The sequence below is a fragment of the Herpailurus yagouaroundi genome, unplaced genomic scaffold (genome assembly GCF_014898765.1).
Source record: "Herpailurus yagouaroundi ecotype Mexico unplaced genomic scaffold, PumYag 28, whole genome shotgun sequence".
Taxonomy (NCBI): domain Eukaryota; kingdom Metazoa; phylum Chordata; class Mammalia; order Carnivora; family Felidae; genus Herpailurus; species Herpailurus yagouaroundi.
In genome coordinates, this window is record NW_024412376.1 from 25,449,700 (window position 1) to 25,468,126 (window position 18,427).

The following is an 18,427-nucleotide window of genomic DNA, read 5'->3' on the forward strand; positions in this document are numbered from 1 at the left end:
GATACAAAAATGTATCAAGTGATGCCTGGGTGGCTCAGTTAGTTGAGCCTGACTTAGTCCTCAGTTCATGATCTCAGAGTTCCTGATTGGAGCCCCACATTGGGCCACTTGGATCCTCTGTCTCTCTCTCTCTCTGCCCCTCCCACACTTGCTCTCTCTCTCTCTCTCTCTCTCTCAAAAATAAATAAACATTAAAGAAAGAAAAATAAATCTTTAGGGGTGTCTGGGAGGTTCAGTCAGTTAAGCGTCTGACTCTTGATCTCGGCTCAGGTCATGATCTTGCAGTTCATGAGTTCCAACCCCACATCAGGCTCTGCGCTGACAATGAGGTGCCTGCTTGGGATTCTGTCTCTCCCTCTCTCTGCCCCTTCCTTGCTTGCACTCTCTCTTTCTCAAAATAAAGAAACTTAAAAGAAAAAAAGTGCAACAGGGTCCCTAACTGGCTCAATCGGAAGAGTATGTGTTTCTTGATCTTAGGGTTGTAAGTTCAAGCCCCTTGCTGGGTGTAGAGATTACCTGAAAATAAATAAACTCAAGGGTTCCTAGGTGGTTCGGTGGGTTGAGTGTCTGACTTCAGCTCAGATCATTCATAGTTTGTGGATTCGAGACCCATGTTGTCTAACTTTGCAGTGCAGAGCCTGCTTGGGATTCTGTTTCCCTCTCTCTCTGCCCCTCCCCTACTCGTTCTCGCCCTCCCTCTCTCTCTCTCTAAAATAAAGAAATATTTTTAAAAATTAAAAGAAAATAAATTTTTAAAAAAGTAAAACATAAAAGTGCATCATGAGTAGCAAAGGGCTTGTTCAAATCGTTAGTTCTTCAAGCTTCTCAGTATAGTATATTGGAAGACAGCAAACTAACAAAATTGAGTGTTAAATCAAGCAAACCAACAGGAAACCAATGTAGATTTTGACAATATAACTTCATGCCACGTTTTAAGTATATTCAAAGGTATAATAGTGACTTTTCTTTAGGATAAAATAGTGACTACCACAGACTGAATATATTGACTAAAATTTTTTGTATGTCGTTATCAGATGATAAACAACCAACTCCTAGAATATGGCCAATATAAGCCAAGATATATACCTGTGGAGGATATAGTTACGTGACATCTTCATCAATCAGGATACAACAAAGTGTTGTATTTATCATGTAACTACTTTCAACATCATTTTTCTCGTTTCATTAATTTTTTAAATTGTTTTAAAGTTTCTTTATTTTGAGAGAGAGCTGGGGTAGAGAGAGGGGGAGAGAGAAAGAACCCGAAGCAGGGCTGATCCCACAAACCACGAGGTCATGACCTGAGCCAAAATCAAGAGTCAGCTGTCTAACCAACTGAGCTACCCAGGGGCCCTCAATTTTCTCATTTAAAAAAAATTGATATAAAAGATCAGCTTTTCTACCTGTAAGAGTTATAAAGGTTTAACAAGAGAATATATTACATTTACAAAACTTAAGACGCTATTTGTTTATATACTTAAATAGTATTCTTTCCAAAACAACTTAAGGAAGTAGAAGATGATGGTGGTGGTTATATTAAGCAGCTGTTATTTGGAGGACAGCAATAAAATATTATAAAGCCAATGGGCAGGGACGCCTGGGTGGCTCAGCCGTTTAAGCGTCTGACTTCGGCTCAGGTCATGATCTCCTAGTTCGTGAGTTTGAGCCCCGCATCAGACTCTGTACTGACAGCTCAGTCTGGAGCCTGCTTTGGATTCTATGTCTCCCTCTCTCTCTGCCCCTCCTCCACTCATGCTCTGTCTGTCTCTCTCTCCCAAACATAATAAATAAACATTTTTTAAAAATTTTAAAAAGGTTGATGGGCAAACTGAAATACTAGACACTGAAGGATGATGACACATGGTCCAGCATTTCTATGGAATGCAAGTGACCAGTAGTGGTAAATCATTCACGTTGGTCTTGAACAACAAGATATGGGGAAATCTCAGTAGCAAAATGATTAATCAAAACGATGCAAGTGGCTGGGCAAGCAGTGCTTTTAGTCGGCAACTAGATGAAAAAAGATGGATCCTCTTTGTTTATGTGAACAAAAACCTCCACTTCACCCTAGAGCACAAGTCGGGCTCTTTTGAGTGAGCCAAGCACTGTCCCTCTGGGCCAGGTACCAGGCTAAAAGCATTGCCTATTTTACTTCACATAATCCTCCCCAAACACTCAGAAGTACTAGGTCAGGTTTACCAGATGAGAAAACTATCAACTAAAGAGGGTGTGGCTTCCAAAGCTGTATAACCTGGAAGAGGAAGGGATGGAATTCAAATTTCATGAACTGAGCCCTCAGCCATTTTGCTTTCCTTCCCTCTAAGGCCCAGATCCCACTTATAATAATAGTCTGTTGAAACCATTATGAAAGTAAGGGTAAGTTAGGAATATACTTCTTGTACTGGATTGAATAGCGTCCCCTCAAAATTCATGTCAACCTGGAACCTCAGAACGTGACCTTGTTTGAAAATAGGGTTTTTGCACATGTAATTAGTTAAGGCTGAGATCATACTGGAATAGGGTGGGCTCGAAATCCAATATGACTGGTGTTCTTATAAGAAAAAGGAGAAGAGACACAAGAACACACAAGGACATACAGGGAGAAGGCCATGTTGCAACAGAGGCAGAGATGGGATTTATGCTGCTATAAGCCAAGGAATGCCAAGGCCTCCTGAATGTTGAGATAATAAATTTCTGTTGTTTTAAGCCATCCAGTTTGTGGTACTTCGTTATAGAAGTCCCAGGAAACCAAAACACTTATATATGTTCATATACTCTATGAGTAGATACGTCGTCTATGATTCCACAAAGAACACTTATTCTTATAGTGGCATACTATGTATGTCAGGTATTTAACAAAAGTTGTTTTATTTCCATACCATATGCTGATGATTTAAGGTTCATCTCTATTTTACAGGTGAGAGAACAAACTCAGAGAATTAAGTGACTTACCTCAAATTAAATTAAATGGCTAATAGCAAAGCCAAGATGAGGCTTATGTCTATCCAGCCCTGGACCTCTTCTTCAGTTTTGATCCTGTGCCCTCATTTGTCCTAGGAGTTCCTGCCCCATCTAACTTGCCTTCTTTCCCGCTTGTATCTGCATCTTTCCTTCTCTCTCCCTACAAATGTGCTCTCTCTAATCTAAAAATTCTGTCTTTGCCCAATTTCATTCAGCCTCCATTAAGCCAGAAGTCTGAAACAAAGAGTCCACCCTGATTGCTGTACTCCCTCACCATCTTCTTGGGTACATCTCCCTGATATTGGACTCCAACTTTAACCGTGATACTAAAACTTACGTGTCTCACATAAATCATTAAACTTTCAAATAACCTCTTCTGTGAAAACTTCAATTCATCCAAATTAGGATGGATTACTCCCTGCTACCATTTTCCTCTTTTCTTATTTTGCTCATGCTGTATGTTTCTTTTCTTTGGAAAGAACTGCTCTGTGTCCCAATTTTATTTAATTGAAGTCCTACTAGTTGTTTCGGGTTTAATTCAATTATTCAGGGTCAGCTCAACAAATATGTGTTGAGTAATTAAATGACTACCATGTTCTGGGCTCTGGTTCTAGATACTGGGGGTAAAATGAGGACTCAGACATAGCTCCCACTCTTGAATTTAATGTTTATTAAATTTTATCTAATTTAATTTAATTTTAAAAATAAATACCTTAGGTCTCCTCTATAAGCATTTTCTGATTTCTGCCAACTGAAAGTGATTTCAGTTCTCTTCTGGGGATATGGAAAGTTTCCTTTGTTATCATAGCCTTTTCACCACTGTAGCAGTTAATATCTCCCTTGTGGGCCATAGTACATTCATCCTGATCTGACAGTTTCTTGAAGACATATGAACTTCTGTAGAAATAAAAACTCCTTGAATGGAGAGACTTGTTCTTTCACCCTTTTTTTTTTAAGTGTTTTACTTATTTTGAGAGAGAGTGGCGAGAACGTGAGCATGAGTGGGGGAGGAGCAGAGAGAGAGAGAGAGAGAGGGAAAGAGAGAATGCCAAGCAGGCTCCACACAGCCTAGAGCCCAACGCGGGGCTCAGTCTCACCAAATACGAAATCACAACCTGAGCTGAAACAAGAGTTAGATGCTCAACTGACTGAGCCACCCAGGCTCCCCAATCCCAGGCTTTTTGTTTTCATTTCCTACACGAGTTCTCCTGGGCATCCCTTAATTATTTACTGCCATTGTTGGGCCCCAAATTAACAAATTAACAATTTATTAACAAATTAACAAATTAACAAAGAGGAGTTAACAACCAAAATTATAGAAAAACAAAATCATAATAAATAAAAAATTATTCATTTTGAAAAGTTGAGTAACCAAAATTGGCATTCTCCCTGTTTAGAGGAAATGGTGAATTAGATATGTTGAAAATATCAAATGTATAAAATTAGAATATTGAGTGTGGTAAAACATGTATTCAGTACAATGCTCCTCAAACATTTTCCCAGGGTCTTCTTGGGCATATGTGCTGGTTGAAAAAACATTACTGATCATAAATGCTGCATCGAGCTAATATCTGAGCCAAAATATATATTTTCACAAGAAACCATAAGTCCAAAAAAAAAAAAAAAAAAAAAAAGAAAAGGCCAAAAAACCACACACACTTTTGAGAGGGCAGATATCTTCCTAACCCTCATGCGCCTGGCAAACCTGAAGAAAAAATAACATGGTCGCAGATGGAGTAGACTCTTAATTATATCATGTACAAAAGTAATAAAGGTGCGAACATATCTGGAATATCCAGATGGCCCCCCTACGTTATGGTGATTCTTGTTTACTGGGTTAAAGTGATTGACCAAATAACATCAAGATGACGTTTGTTACTGTGGTACCATTAAAAGGGATATTGGCGATCTTTACATATTTTTCTAACAAAAACCAAATCAGGTAAAAATCATTTAATTGACATAGAAGAGATTCCACTTAGTAATATTTCTCTCTTTAAAAAAAAAATAAATAATGGGACTCTTGGGTGGCTCAGTAGGTTAAGCATCTGACTTCGGTTCAGGGCATTATCTAACAGTTCGTGGATCTGAGCCCCGCGTCGGGCTCTGTGCTCACAGCTCAGAGCCTGGAGCCTGCTTCGGATTCTGTGTCTCCCCCTCTCTCTGCCCCTCCACCGCTCATGCTCTGTCTCTCAAAAATAAACATTGAAAAAAATTTTTTTAAATAATAAGTGAGACATTTTTGGTTTATATATTCTCTACGCCTACTTTTAACCTTGCTTATATGATTATTTTTATCAGAAATGTCTCAGGAATTTTCATAATAAATCCAGGTGACTCGTAAGCAACAATTACTGTTTATTGGATGTATTATATATGAGGTAAAACCTAGTAAACCTTGTGCTGGAGTTCTTTAAGGTGTATTTAAGACTTGGAGATTATGGAACTTTGAAATTTTTTTTGAACAATAAAGCTTGAACAGTCTAGAGTTCAACATTAAGCTGACAGATTAGAAACTTGGTTTGTGATAATTTTGTTCATCACCACGAGTGAAGGTAGTTTGGTGTAATGGAAATAGCATGACCGTGGGAGTCAAGCAACTTGAAGCTCTAGTCCCGGTTCCTATCAGTAAGTCATATGGTTTGGGCCACATTATTTTGTCAGAGTCTTCATTTAAAACATGGGGTGGGCGCCTGGGTGGCTCAGTTGGTTGAGCCAACTTCGGCTCAGGTCATGATTTCCAAGTTCGTGTGTTTGAGCCCTGCTGTGCTGACAGCTGGGAGCCTGAAGCCTGCTTCTGATTCTGTGTCTCCCTCTTCCTCTGCCCCTCCCCTGCTTGTGCTCTCTCTCTCTGTGCTCAAAAATAAAAACATTGAAAAATTTTTTAAAAATAAAATGTGAGGTATTTTAACTGTAAATTTATAGAATCTTAAGTTCTCTGAAATCCCAGCTTTTGGCTCTATTTTAATTTCCTTTGGCTGAAAATTTAAGAGGGCTCATTAATTTATTAATAAACATGAAATGAACACTTAATATATGTACAGATTTTGTTCCAATTTGTGAGAAATAAAAATGTAAGCCCAAAGCATCCATGACTCAGGTAGAACAGTAGGATGGTATCATACTAACTGATGTGTGGTTGACAAAGTGCAGAAAATGTTGATCAATTTCCAAGTATTTTGTCCTTTCAACCCTGAGTCTTATTTCACTCCCTAGTAGCATTCTGTTAAAACATCATTTCTCCTTCCCAGAGAATCCAGTCCAATGAATGTTATCCCAGGATGCTCAGCCCAGTTGTCTAGCACTGCCACACTTTCTTTGCGTGACTGTCTTCCTGATAACTAGTCAAGAATAGTTTCCAACTCTCTTCTTTCTACAGTGAGTGCCCACAGGGGCTCTTTGATAACGATGTGGGGTACAGTTCTCTGTTATGCCTCTCGACCCGGCAGGAATGGTACGGGCACTTTATTATTTATTATTATGTTACTTCTGCATCCCCTAAAGTAGTTCCCCTGAACTAGAAATGTTTGTGATCAATTACTCAATTACTGCGACTTTTCTAGATTTGTTGAGTCAATATCACGCACAATATTTAAACCAGTTTATGTGCTTTTGAAGTCTGACAAAGGTCCTAGAACTGTATCTAGGAGGAATGTTGGAGATGAAGCCCAGAAGAAGAAGAAGAAGAAGAAGAAGAAGAAGAAGAAGAAAGAAAGAAAGAAAGAAATGAAGTCCAATCTGCTTTCTTTATATAAACGAGAAAACTGGCATTCAATGCCTTGCTGAAAGCCAAAGCAAGTTAATGATAGAACAAATATGCACCAGTTATGGTTCTTGTTAGAAGCAAGTTTGTTTGTTTATTTGTTTGTTTGAGAGAGAGAGAGAAAGCACGAGATGGGGAGGGACAGAGAGAAAGGAGGGACAGAGGATCTGAAGAGGGCTCCGTGCTGACAGCAGTGAACCCCATCCAGGACTTGAACTCACAAACTGTGAGATCACGACTTGAGCCAAAGTCAGACGCTCAACTGCCTAAGCCACCCAGGTGCCTTTAGAAGCAAATTTAATGTGAAAGATCCTTTCTGTATCACCTGCTATATGCCAAGCATTGTAGTCTCTTCACTTGAATTAACTAATTCAATCTTCACAACAACCGTCTTCTGCTTGTTTTATAAATTGAGGAACTTAGGTAGAGAGAAATGAGATGCTTTTTCAAGGTTACAAGCTGGTAAACATACCTATGGCTTGAATCCATTCAGTGACCCCAGAGTTTCTGTTCTGAGTTGCTAGCTACCTCTCCACAGATGCAGGAGTAAAACAATCCTGATCATACGTTAACCTTTGTGAAGTTTCCCTTAGTATTTAAAAAAAATTTTTTTAACATTTATTTATTTTCTTGAGACACAGAGAGAGACAGAGCACAAGCCCAGGAGGAGCAGAGAGTGAGGGGGAGACACAGAATCCAAAGCAGGCTCCAGGCTCTGAGCTGTCAACACAGAGCCGACCCGAGACTCAAACTCATGAACTGCAAGATCATGACCCGAGCTGAAGTTGGACACTTAACTGACTGAGCCACCCAGTGCCCCGTTTCCCTTAGTATTTAAGCAAAAACAATTTTGTGTTTTTAATAAAGCTTTATTTGAATTTTAAGTTTCATTCATGGTTCTGGTCTTCAAATGAAGGAATCATATCGGATTTCTGACTCTGCTGAACTCCTGGTCAAATGTTATTTTTCAGAAATATAACGGTTACAGAGTTATGGACTATGTAGGTATGCACGCATGTACTTGAAGAAACTTAGGGGTGCCTGGGTGACTCAGTGGGTTAAGCATCTGATTTTGGCTCAGGTCATGATCTCATGGCTCATGAGTTCAAGTCCTGCATCAGGCTCTCCACTCTCAGCACAGAGCCTGCTTTGGATCCTCTGTCTCCCTCTCTCTCTGCCTACCTCCCACTCACGCACTCTCTCTCAAAAATAAACATTAAAAAAATAATGATAAAGAAATCTAATTATTTAGGTTAGGCTACTACTTTCTTGTGAATACTTGCAAAGATCCAGTTTCCTTATAATACAAGCACAAGAATCTGTTATAGCATGAGTACAAATTCTCTATAAAAGACTGGTATACTAACTTGGCAAGAGGTAAACTAGATGAATAATTATAGGTGTGTCCTTTTACTTCTGCACCCTTTCTTACTGAAATCAGAATTCCACTGTGAGGTTAATTTCTTTTTCAAAACTTGTAAGCCAGCACATAAGGATCCAATCACTTAATTGTCTGCAACATTGTAATGACAGTCACTTCTACTGATTTCAGAGAGTCTGCCAAATCTCTACAAGCAAACTGAGGAATGGCTCCTCTAACTGACTGACCCTTTGTCCTTTTTGGAAGAAGGCAATCAGTAGCAGATGCAGTTGGGAGAGAGGTGCACGTGTGTTTTTGTGTGTGTGTGTGTGTGTGTGTGTGTGTGTGTGTGTGTGAAGGAAAAATGTTTATTGCAATCTAGTAATTTGAAAAGGAAAAGAATAAAGTGCAAAGTAGAAAGGAAAATGGAAGATGTAAAGAGAGAAAGAGTGCAGGCAGCAGGACAAAGAGCTGAAAAGAGAGTTTGAAGGAACTTCGAGGCAGTCTGTATTTGTTTACTTCTCGAAAAATCTGTTTTGCACATTTAATTATCATATAACATGATTGCTCTTGGTAAAATGTAACACAGAAGCCATATAGCAAGTTAAATGGATTTAAGGAAGCCGTAGGGCTGAAATTACAATCTCATGTTTGAAAATACTTTGCTCATCATCCGATCACACCTCAGCGAGAGAGGCCAAGAGGATAGTTAACATATCAATGTTTCCTCCCAATTGCAGCAGAGGACAATGGGGTGTTATTTTCTTTAAAATGTCACCTTAAAAATAAAATCAACAAAAGTGATCAACCTCTTCTCTTTGTTTTCTGCTGAGTCCATGCTCTGTTTCTCTGATTCTTTTTTAGTCTCTCTCTCTCTCTTTTTTTTTCATTTCATTTCATTTTGACAAAATAAGGGGGAAGGAAAATCTCAAGGTGGAATTACTAAAGAGGTGGCTTTATCCTCTACCCTTTTGGAGACCATTAACTTTTAATAATTTTTCTTTTAATGTTTATTTATTTTTGAGAGAGAGAGAGAGCACATGGGGGAGGGACAGAGAGAGAAGGAGACACAGAATCTGAAGCAGGCTCTAGGCTCTGAGCTGTATGTACAGAGCCCGACTCAGGGCTCAAACCCATGAACGGTGAGATCAGACCTGAGACAAAGTCGGATGTTCAACTGACTGAGCCACCTGGGTGCCCCCAATGCTGCCTACACATTAAAGATGAAGCACAGAGGGGCACCTGGTTGGCTCAGTCAGTTGAGCAACTCTTTGTTTCATCTCAGGTCATGATCTCATGGTTCGTGAATTTAGGCCTTGCATCAGGCTCTGTGCTGACATTGTAGTGCCCTCTTGGGATTCCCCCCCCCCCCTGCCCTCCCCCTCACACGCGCTCTCTCTCTCTCTCTCTCAAAATAAATAAAAACTTAAAAGAAAAAACAAAGGAAGCACAGATAATTGCTAGGTGTAGTTGTATAAACTATCCCTCAAATTGTCATGAAGATCTGTGTTAGCAAAATTCGCCCTGCTCTCATACTCCCATTATGGTTGATCAGTGAAAGGTAATACGTTTTTTTATTCCCACACCAATGGTTTTTCCTTCCTCTCACACTGAGAGTTGATCAGATACTAGTCAGCCTCTTTAGCACACAGACAGAAGCCTAATGTTTTCAATATAAATACAGCATTACTAAATAGTGTTATTCAAATAGCATATGAGATAGGATACACTAATTCATAAATAAGAACGCCAACATGACTTTATGGTCTAACTTCAGCTAATGACTTAACAGCAAATATGCTTTCTAAAGATTTTTATTTTTAAGTAATCTCTACACTCAACATGGGGCTCAAATTTACAATCCTGAGATCAAGAGTCGCACTCTACAGTCTGAGCCAGCCAGGCACCCCATGTTGCATTTATGTTAACATGTCTAATGTTTATACAGTCTTTGCACATGTCCAGCATAGCTGAACTGTGTTATGTTGAGAGTAATTTTCGTATTGGTGAACCATCTACATTGTTGGAAACTGCATTAAAATAGTGGTTAAGAGTGTGAGGTCTGAATTCTAAGTCGGCCTCTGCCTCTTAGCTCTCAGGAGACAGTTAAGTCATTAACCATTCTGTGGCTCAATTTCACTGCTAGTAAAATGGAGAAAGAGAGGTGGCTGGCTGACTCAGCACATCAGTAGAGCACACGACTCTTCATCTTCAGGTGGTAAGTTCAAGCCCCAAGCTGGGTGTAGAGCTTACTTAAAAAAAACAAAAAACAAAAAACAAAAAACAAAACAAAACAAAAAACAGAGGGGTGCCTGGGCAGCTCAGTCCGTTAACCTTCCAACTTCAGCTCAGGTCATGATCTCGCACTTAGTGAGTTCGCGCCCCTCATTGGGCTCTGTGCTGACAGCTCAGAGCCTGGAGCCTGCTTTGGATTCTGTGTCTCCCTCTCTCTGTCCCTCCCCCTGCTCACGCTCTCTCTCTCTTTCAAAAATAAATAAACATTAAAAATTTGGGAAATAAATAACTTCCCCTCAAGCCGTATGCAACACCTGTGGTAAGTCACTGTCTTCTAACTATATAACTAAGAAAGCCTACCTGGGGACACCTGGCTGGCTCAGTTGGTTGAGTGTGACTTTTTTTTTTTAATTTTTTTTTTTCAACGTTTATTTATTTTTTTTTGGGACAGAGAGAGACAGAGCATGAACCGGGGGAGGGGCAGAGAGAGAGGGAGACACAGAATCGGAAACAGGCTCCAGGCTCTGAGCCATCAGCCCAGAGCCCGACGCGGGGCTTGAACTCCCGGACCGCGAGATCGTGACCTGGATGAAGTCGGACGCTTAACCGACTGCGCCACCCAGGCGCCCCGAGTGTGTGACTTTTGATCTCAGGGTTGTAAGTTTGAGCCCCACGTTGGGTATGGAGCTCAATTTAAAAAAATAAAATCTTTAAAAATAGAAAATAAAATAAATGCATCATGAGCTCAGGTAAATTGTAGAATTCCATGGAAAGGGTGAGGGGAGAGTAGAAGAAATGGCTTAAAGGCTGCCTAAGCCTCCAAAATAGCATGCATAGCACCACCCCATCTTGACAACAAAAACAAGAAAGAAACAAAACACCATCCTACATAGGTACATGCAAAAAAGAAAAAAGAAAACAAAATTGGAAGGAGATGTAACGTACTGTAGTTATCAGTGGTTATTTCTACATCGTAGAATTGTAAGTGCTCTTCCTTCTTTGAGTTGTTTTGTGTTATTTACAGACAACATGTATTGCTTGTGCAGTTAAAATAATTTGTTGATCATTGTTGAAACTTAGGGTCTGTTAATCTATTCTTTCTTCTTTTGTTTATGTCTGAAGTTTCCATAATAAATAGTTTAGAAATAATTTTAGATAATAAAAACAATTTGAAACAAAGGCTAAAACTACAAATGGTTTATGGGCCTTGTTAGGCACCAGTGTGACCAAAGGAATGGCCTGGAATATGCTTATAAAAAAGATGCTCTTCTCGGGGTGCCTGGCTGGCTCAGTCGGTGGAGCGTGCAACTCTTGATTTCGAAGTTGTGAATTTGAGCCCTATGTTGGGTGTAGAGATTACTTTAAAAAAAATTAAAAAAAGAAAGGATGCTCTTCTTGAGCAAAGATTACATTGAGTTTTAGCAGTCATAAATGGTGAGAGGCATTTTGGATAGATTTCCAACACACAAGAAAACCAAATATGGCACCAATTCCTTCCAAGGCTTTTGTAGTGTGGCCTATCTATCTATCCTTACCTTCTTCTCTTCCCGTTCCCTCCCTATGTTTCATTGCCTATAAAACCCACACATTTTCCTCCTACAGAGTCTTGGCACCTGCTCTTCCCTCTTCTTGGAGTTCTCTTCCTCAGATTTTCACATGGATAGTGATAGGGTTTAGTACATTATATGCCAACATATGGCACATCAAATATTTTAAGCTGAAGAAGTTGAGAAAATAGTAGAAGCAGGAAGGTCATTCTGCATTTCTTTTTTCCCACATCCCATGAAACAGGTGACAAAAACTTTATGTGAGAGGCGCCCTTCCCATATCTGGAGGAAAGGAGCATCCTTATCTCCTAAGTCAAAGGGACCACAAGAAAGATCTGAACAAACAGCCATTCCTAAAATCTGCCCCAGTTTACTACACTTAGCTCACACTTCAACTTATCACATATCTACACGACTATCCACTCTTTATCAAACCTAGCCTAAGAGTATTCAGGTTTATCTGTTCCTTTGGGTCTTCATTTCCAAACATACATCTATATATATATATATATGTATTTAGAGGGTGCAAGTGAGCAAGGGGCAGAGAGAGGGAATCCCAGGATTAGCCGAGAGAGAGAGAGAGAGAGAGAAAGACAGAGAGAGAGAAGCGTGAACTCACACGATTCAGAACTTGAACTCACAAACCTTGAGATCATGATCTGAGCCCGTCAGATGCTTAACCAACTGGGCCACCCGGGCACCCTGGGTCATCATTTCCTTCAGAAGGCACCCATGTCACGTGAAACTTACATGAGATAAATTTGTATGCCTTTCTCCTCAGTTTAATTTTCAGACCCAGCCAGGGACAATGAGATGGTCAAGGAAAACTTTTTCCTTCCTAGCTTTTCTTGGTGCTCTTAGCCACTCCCTCTGCTTATATTCTCTCATATTGTCCTGTTTTCTTATCTTTGGAACATTTAATGCGATCTTAAATTTATTTATTTATTTAAGGAGTCTCTCCCTTCTAGAACATAAACTCTTGGAAAGTGGGGACCTTGTCTCCTGTGCTCATTCTATCCATAGGGCCTAGAGGAATGTGTCAAACACAGTAAGCCCTCATACATACTTGATGGATAATGAGTGCCAAGACATTCTCTACGTGAGCTCCGCCATGGGCTCTTCTGTTTCACCCTGTCAGACTTGAACACCCAAGCTTTACACAAGAACTCCAAAGCACTTTTTTGTTGTGGAGAAGGGGGATTTGAAGACTTTATTGTCACTGCAGGAAAACCCTCAACTATTGCTGCATGATAATACCTTAACCTGTGTTCCTAAATGCTAACCTTTTAAGTCCCAAAAACCTAACTCCAAGTGGCAAAATATAAAAAAGTTATGTATGCACTTAAAAACATTTTTTTAGGGGCGCCTGGGTGGCTCAGTCGGTTGAGCGACCGACTTCAGCTCAGGTCATGATCTCGCGGTCTGTGAGTTCAAGTCCCGCGTCGGGCTCTGTGCTGGCAGCTCAGAGCCTGGAGCCTGTTTCGGATTCTGTGTCTCCCTCTCTCTGACCCTCCCCCATTCATGCTCTGTCTCACTCTGTCTCAAATAAACGTTAAAAAAAAATTTAAAAAAATTTTTTTAATGTTTATTTATATGAGAGAGAGAGAGGCAGAGTGTGAGTATTAGAGGGCCAGGGAGAGAGAGAGGGAGACAGAATCCAAAGAAGGCTTCAGGCTCTGAGCTGTCAGCACAGAGCCCGACATGGGACTCGAAATCACGGACCGTGAGATCACCACCTGAGCTGAAGTCAAACGCTTTACTGACTGAGCCACCCAGGTGTCCCTGTGTGCACTTTCTATGTGCACTATATGCAAAGGAAGTGATTTATTTTTAGTAATCATAAGGCAAAGAAAGGTTGAAGGACCAAGAACAAACAGAATGTAATTTAACATTTCTTTAAAAAATACATGACGTTTGAAGTCCTTTACCAGACTGGGAAATTATATCCAGAATAAATTCTGTCTTCTTTGTTTATGCTTTCATATTCTGACCACCCATGATAAAAACCATTTTTATGATTCAACTACATTAAGTTCAAGGGAAAATGTTTACATTGGAATATAGTTGGCAAGTTATTTTTCTTACTTTGTGAAAGCATCTAATTTGCATAGCCTCCGGATGAAGGCAAGGGTTAAATCTCACAAGATACTCGGTCACTGTCCGCACAGAAAGGAGAATACAGCCCCAGGCTGACTCATTGTATGCTGGAGACCTGTCTGGGGGGATCACAAAATGCCAGACAAAGGGAGCCATTCAAATATACTGTCTACTCCCTTTGTGAAAACAGTCCCCGAGTAACAAAGGTCACCTCTGGATTAATGACTGGTAGATTTAATTTATGCAAAAGTATAAAGCTTCAATCTATGTACTTTACAGATTAGATCAATAGTACCCATTTCAGGGATTTTTGTAAACGCTGAGAAACTAAAGCACTTCGGTCTGAAGGAATCAATTGCTTTGGTTTAAAAACCAAAATTCAGAAGGGGTATTGAAAGGCTCTTACGTATTATTTTTATTTTCTTTGAAATCTTAGGGTTTAAACACAAGGAAGTGTTTTAATTCAATTATTATTTTATCATGTTGGCAAAAACTGTAGGTCTTATTCTCCATGAAAGTTGCCTGCACTAACACAAGGATCAAATATGGAATGTATGACGGTGACTTACTAGCTTGGCAAAACGATTCCTGATCAATAACATCTGAAGCTCCTTCCCTATGATTTTGGAATTTTGAGTCATTGTTCTTTCTGCTTCCACTTCAAATTTAATAAGACTTAGAGTGTATAAAAAGTTCAAAGAGCTAGAAAAAATGACTCATAGTCTTACCCCTTAGAGGCAGTTGCTATTAATGTTTTGGAGCATTCCTTTTTTTTTTTTTTTAATTCTTTCCCTTAAAAAAAATATTTTCCCCTATTCTTTTCATCCTCATGTCACCCTGTATTCTAATGAAAATGTCACTGTACACACTTGATGATTGACTTGTTCTATCATTCTGTACTTTAGAGGAATGTCAGCATGAGATTGCTACCCTTGCTAAATTTTGTCTTGTGATGAATAACCTTAAAAAATTGTGCCTGGTTTTTAGATGGTCTCTTTTTCTTTTTCTTTCTTTCTTTCTTTCTTTCTTTCTTTCGTGGCTCAGAATAATTTATAAATAAATAAATGATTTATAGAGAAAATAAACATTCTGTTATGAAATTGCATTAACCAAATTTGGGTATTATGTGATATTTATTTCAAGAGAGAGAGAAAAAAACTTAGAAAGAGTTCCCCCAATTAATGGAGTTCCTTTGGGAAGGAACCCAGGTTTTGAGTAGAATATATAGTAAGAAAATAAAGAAAGGGGCTTGAGCTCACAACCCTAAAATCAAGACCTGAGCTGAGATCAGGAGCTGGACCCTCAATAGACTGAGCCACCCAGGCACCCCAAAACTTAGAGAATTTTAAAATGATAGGGTGCTTATCATTTTTTAGGACTAATATAGGTCAGTATAGATGCAAGAAGAAAAGGAGTCAATCTTATTTCCGTTATGTTAAGGGACAGGGAGGAGGTATAGTCAAGATCTTTTTTTTTTTTTTTAAAGATTTTATTTTTAACTAATCTCTACACCCAACATGGGGCTTGAACTCACAACCCTGAGATCAAGAGTCACACGGTCTACTGACTGAGCCAGCCAGGAGCCCCTACAGTCAACACCTTTATGCAGAATTTTTTTTAATCTCCCCAATTAGCTTGTCACCCCAGGGGAAAGCTGTGGTTACATGTAAGACAAAGATCTAGCTTCCAAAGGGTTCATAGTGATGTCCTTATTACTTTTTCAGTATTTCATGGGTTGTACTTAAATGTACAGATCTGTAATTTCTCTTTCAAAAGGTTCTTCTAGTAAGTGTCATTGAGTAAAACATTTTTTTTTTTTTTTTTTTGAGTAAAGCATTTGGAAATAGACTTGGCTATTGCCACAAAACGATCAGCAAACATTAACTTCAAAAAACAGTGCAACAAATAACTTTGTACCTCTTCTAACTCCCTAAAGTGCTTATTAAGGCCACCTGTACTATTTTGGCAGGCAGGTACTTTCGAAAGCTCACCTCTTTTTTTTTTTTTTTTTTTTTTATTTATTTTTTTTTAACGTTTATTCATTTTTGAGAGACAGAGCATGAGCGGGGAAGAGAGAGGGAGACACAGAATCTGAAGCAGGCTCCAGGCTCCAAGCCGTCAGCACAGAGCCTGATGCGGGGCTCAAACTCACTAACTGTGAGATCATGACCCGAGCCGAAGTCGGACGCTCAACCGACTGAGCCACCCAGGCGCCCCAAAGCTCACCTCTTAAAGACCTCAGCGTTTCACGTTTTAGAATAATCCCAACAAATTCAGCCATCCGTCTATGATTTCATTTCCAAACCTTTTTCATTCGATCAAATTAGCTTCAACTATCAATCTAGAAGTACTTAATTACCCAACCAGAGTGGTCAAATTAAAGAATAAAAATGAAACTGGCTTTGCTTTTGCAGATTATAAGATCTTCTCACTGTCTCTGCCATCAAATCAATGTATCCTTGTCAAGGAAGACTTGGATGCCCCATAAATATTCTTTAGAAAGCAGTAGTTTTCAGCTTTGGAATGTGGAGAGTAATATATATTATGATTTTCCCCCAAGGGGCTGATGTCAGTGTGTGTTTTATTCTTTCTCTGTGTTACCTACTTTGACTCTTGCTACTGAGTCAAGAGGCGTTAAAACATTGCAATTTGCAGCGAGAAAGCAGTGGAAATTTTTCAGTGGAAATCAAGTCAGGAGAAAACACTAAAGAGTCTTCACCTTCACCAAACCGTCGGTGGCAGTCTTCCCCGGGTGGATACTACATTCACCAATTGCTGGGCCGTGCGTGCGTGTCGTGTAGAAAATGTCTTGTTGATGTCATTTACAGTGACATTTTGTGCATGTGCGGCAATCACCTGCATATTTCGCATGAAAAGGAAATTTGCCTTTTTAAAAGAATGTGAATGACATCTCATGTATTTGTTTTCTATTTTCCTCTCTTTTCACGTATTTTATTTTTTAAATAGTTTTTTTAAAAATGTTCTTAAATGGTTATGTATTTTAAAAAATTTTTAATGTTCATTTATTTTTTGAGAGAGAGACAGAGACAAAGCATGAACGGGGGAGGGGCAGAGAGAGAGGGAGACACAGAATCTGAAACGGGCTCCAGGCTCTGAGCTGTCAGCACAGAGTCCAAGGCGGGGCTGGAACCCACGAACCGCGAGATCATGACCTGAGCTGCAGTCAGACGCTTAACCGACTGAGCCACTCGGGCGCCCCATTCCAAAAATTTTTAAGGGGAAAAACAGGAGTTTATTGATTCCAGCACTGTAACAGAAAAACATATAACAACTGAGAGGTAGCAATACCTGTCAGAACTGGGTTTTCATCCAACATTGCCATTTCACTCTTAGCTCTACTACATTTTAAATTACATACAGATCGAGACAGCAATGGCTGGTAAGTGCCATTCAGCGTGAACACAACCTTGCAAAACATCTAGTTGTTTCATTCTTGATAACGTGACTCATGAATCAATCCCCTTTCCTGCTGGCTGTTTCATTTGTCTGGGTATGAGGTGTATGAGAAGGAACAGAAGATTTAAAAGAAGAAAATATATGGGTGGGGAGGGCCGGGTGGCTCAGACGGTTAAGCATCAGACTTTGGCTCAGGTCATGATCTCACAGTTCAGGAGTTCAAGCCTTGCATCAGACCCTCTGCTGTCAGCTCAGAGCCTACTTCAGAGCCTGCTTCTGATCCTGTGTACCCCATTCTCTCTGCTCCTCTCTCACTGGGTCTCTCGCTCTCTCTCTCTCAAAATAAATAAATAAACTTGAACTTTTTTCTTTTTTTTTAAGTTTATTTATTTTGAGTGAGACAGAGACAGTGCGAGTGGGGGATGGGCACAGAAAGAGGGAGAGAGAGAATCCAAAGCAGGCTCTGCGCTGCCGCCACAAAGCCCAATGCAGGGTTCAAACCCACGAAGCCGCCAGGTCATGACCTGAACCAAAACCAAGAGTCAGACGCTTAACCGGCTGAGCCCCCCAGGTGCCCCCCATTTTTTTTTTCATTGAGTGCCCTCTATGCCCAACGTGGGGCTCAAATTTACATGCCCAAGATCAAGAGTCACATGCTGTACCGACTGAGCCAGCCAGGCGTCCAAAGGATTTGACAGTAAGAAGGAACAAAACAGATTTGTCATCTGATGGCAGAACATAGGGGACGTGGCATCATGCACTGAATTGAGTAACATTAAGCTTTTCATGATTCTTGGGATCCTTAGCAATCTTGATACGTTGACTGCAAGTGTCCAACAATTATCTTTCCAGAGCTCTGACTTTAATCTTCCACCAGACATGCAATGTATTGGAGCATAGCGCTGTCTCTCTGAGACTCAGCAGTGTGGTTTCCATCTGGGTTGTCTTGCTCCTTCTGGTAGTGATGGATATTGACGCCTGTGTTTTCCACTTAGCAGGGGTTTGACTCAACCATAGCAAGCTCCTTCTCATAGTGATGGATATTGA